This window comes from Limulus polyphemus, unplaced genomic scaffold, assembly GCF_000517525.1.
Source record: "Limulus polyphemus unplaced genomic scaffold, Limulus_polyphemus-2.1.2 Scaffold1764, whole genome shotgun sequence".
Classification (NCBI taxonomy): domain Eukaryota; kingdom Metazoa; phylum Arthropoda; class Merostomata; order Xiphosura; family Limulidae; genus Limulus; species Limulus polyphemus.
This window is the reverse complement of record NW_013667374.1, coordinates 32,379-36,081: the sequence shown is the minus strand read 5'-3', so window position 1 is coordinate 36,081 and position 3,703 is coordinate 32,379.

The following is a 3,703-nucleotide window of genomic DNA, read 5'->3' as shown; positions in this document are numbered from 1 at the left end:
ACTATGGATGTTGTTTTTAATATTTTATAATTTTAATCAAAAATACTATGGATGTTGTTTTTAATATTTTATAATTTTACTCAAAAATATTATGGATGTTGTTTTTAATATTTTATAATTTTAATCAAAAATAATTTAAACAATTTTAGATCAGATATTTCATTGTACTTCCGGTAACATATTGTAACCAAATTTCCGTATGAAATAACTATTAACGTATTGTCGGAGGTTAATTAATACTATGTAGAAGATGACCTGGTGGTTAGGGCGCTCAACTCGCAATCTGCGGGTCGCAGGTTCGAATCCCCTTTACATGCTCGCCCTTTCAGTCGTGGGGGCGTTATAATATGACGACTAATTCCATTATTAGTAAAGAGTAACCCAAGAGATGGCGGTGGACGGTGTTGACTAGTTGCCTTCCCTCTAGTCTATTAAGAATAAATTAGGGACGACTAGCGCTGATAGCCCTCGTGTAGCTTTGCGCGAACTTCAAAACAAAACAAATTATGTAGACGGGTACAAAAACATTAACTTCAAAATTTATTTCATTTTCTAGCTTCTTCTCCGCTCTAATTTGAACATAGAATTATATAATATACATTGCTTTGGAGATAGCTTTTAGAGATTAGGATTATACACACAGTGCTACTCAGGATTCTAATATGAAAGCTGCCGTTGTTTCAAAACGTTTCTTTGAAAATTGTGATAGCGAATCTTGTCAGCCTCAAGATTTTCCTAAACAAAAGACAGAGTGAACAAGAATGAAAAAATAAAACCGGTAGACGAGCCTACATAAAACTTTAACTTCCTTCCCAAGCAGATTTTGTGACAAATCGAGCTTCATCGATTCTGTTTTGTCGAGTGCAATAAAAGAAAGGATGGACTCGTCGTACATCTGGGGACCATGTTTTCAGGCGTTATCCCTAATTGCCGTAAATAAGAACATAATGCTCCTCAATCGGCTGTCTTACGGAAGGCCATCAGGCCCACTCAGCCGAAGGATCAGGAAAAGCTAGAAAAACGATCGCTAGCGTCATAGGGGCCTAGGCTCTGCTGGCTTCTGCCACTCTTTCGTGCTTACCTCCCGGATATTGAACGCCATTTGAAGTCGGAGTTAGGATATAAATTTTCACGGCGGTGGGTTAAGTGATTTGCTTCAGGTCTGTAGTCCTTTAGCGAATACGTTTATAAACAGGAATACCATAGGTTTAGAGGAGAGGGGGAGGGGAAGTTAGAAAACTGTGTAAAGAACAATAACCGTGCCAGTGACAGTCCATAAACAAGATTCTCATGTCTATCTCTCTATCTTCGAATCCGATCAATATAGGTGCTTTTATGTCTGTTGACTATAACCGTCTTTCTCTACATCCATTAGCCTGTCTATTATGCTAGCTATGATTCTGTATCATCATGCAATTCGTTTGTGAAAATAATATTTACCAGGTCATGACATGTTTTAAGATCGTTTTATTTCCTATCGTTTTACAATTTATAATAATAATAATACTCTTTTTGCACTACAAATGGTTTATTTTAACACTCAGCCTAAACCATTTGTTGAGCAAAAAATGTTATTATAATAAACTATACAACGCAATGAATTAAAAATCTTGAAATGTATCATGGTCTTGACATATATTAATTTTTTTTTATTTTGTATTATTTTAACTTTATCGTAATAATAATATTTTTTTTCACCACAAATGGTTTATTTCAGCACTTTCCCTGACGTGGCCTGGTGATTAGAGCACTCAACTCGCAACTTGTAAGTCGCAGGTTCGAATCCAGTCATTGAACATGCTCGCTCATTCAGACGTGGGCCCTTCATTATTATAATGTGACGGTCAATCCCACTTTTTTGTTAGTAAAAAGTACACCAAGAAGGTGGTACTGAGTAGCTGAGGTGCATCCCCTCTAGTCTACCACTTCAAAATTAGGGACGGCTAGCGCAGATAACTCTCGAGTTGCTTTGCTCGAAATTTAACACACAAAGAAATTTCAACAGTTGTTTAAAAACCTTAGCAGTTAATATATTAGACGTAATAACACATACTGAGATACCTTTACGCTAGCTTTAAACACTTCCAAACATAGAATACGGTGTTAACTACCGGGCTAAGCCAAGAGCTATTAGTTTTCTTATGACGTGTGTGATTTCTAATTTCTAATCAAGGAACTTATTTTTTGTATTTATTTGGTATCCCTACTACATTTAGTGTACGGCAGTTATAGAAATAACGATTTGTTTAAATAAATAACTCTATATCAAGCTACCAGTTTATAATCTTTCTCATCCTAACAAGCATGTGAATTCAGACACAAATATTTCATCACAAGTTTAGAAGGTTTGTTATGTTTGTTAGTTTTTCGTTAAGCGCAAAGCTACGCAATGGGCTATCTGGCTAACATCCATAATATTTTTGATTAAAATTATAAAATATTAAAAACAACATCCATAATATTTTTGAGTAAAATTATAAAATATTAAAAACAACATCCATAGTATTTTTGATTAAAATTATAAAATATTAAAAACAACATCCATAATATTTTTGATTAAAATTATAAAATATTAAAAACAACATCCATAGTATTTTTGATTAAAATTATAAAATATTAAAAACAACATCCATAATTAACATGATATGACTGAATTAAGCAGCTTAAAAGTATGTTCACATCTCATTAAAAACCGGAACTACAATGAAATATCTAATCTAAAGTTGTTTAAATATTAACATGATATGACTGAATTAAGCAGCTTAAAAGTATGTTCAAATCTCATTAAAATTCAAACATTAATAAATATAAACTAACGGGTTATTTGAAGTTATGAAACACCGGGATAAACTATGCCCTAGTGTCAACATCAATGTATCCGAGTAAAGCTTCAAAGTGATATTTGTGTTGTGTGTTAATGTATCCTTATATTTTGCTTAGGTGTTATTTTGTAGTCAGTCTTACACATTATCATTCTACGACTACTCCAGCGAGGGGAGTGGTTAACAAATCCGTACGTTTGATGTATTTGAAATATTGGAGATATTGGAACGTAGGCAAAACTACTATTTATATTTCAAATATAACCTCATTGTTTAGCCCTTGACAATAATCCCGTGATATACAAAACTACTATTTACACTTCAAATATAACCTCATTCTTTTGCCCTTGACAATAATCCCGTGATATACAAAACTACTATTTACACTTCAAATATAACCTCATTCTTTAGCCCTTGACAATAATCCCGAGATATACAAAACTACTATTTACACTTAAATATAACCTCATTCTTTAGCCCTTGAGAATAATCCCGAGATATACAAAACTACTATTTACACTTCAAATATAACCTCATTCTTTAGCCCTTGACAATAATCCCGTGATATACAAAACTACTATTTACACTTCAAATATAACCTCATTCTTTAGCCCTTGACAATAATCCCGAGATATACAAAACTACTATTTACACTTCAAATGTAACCTCATTCTTTAGCCCTTGAGAATAATCCCGAGATATACAAAACTACTATTTACACTTCAAATATAACCTCATTCTTTAGCCCTTGACAATAATCCCGAGATATACAAAACTAATATAGTGATGCATCTACACTAACATTATATAAACAAGTTAGTTTCCATATTCTTCCCCCCCCTCCAAACGTATGTTATTAAATTTTATGTAATGTGAATTTT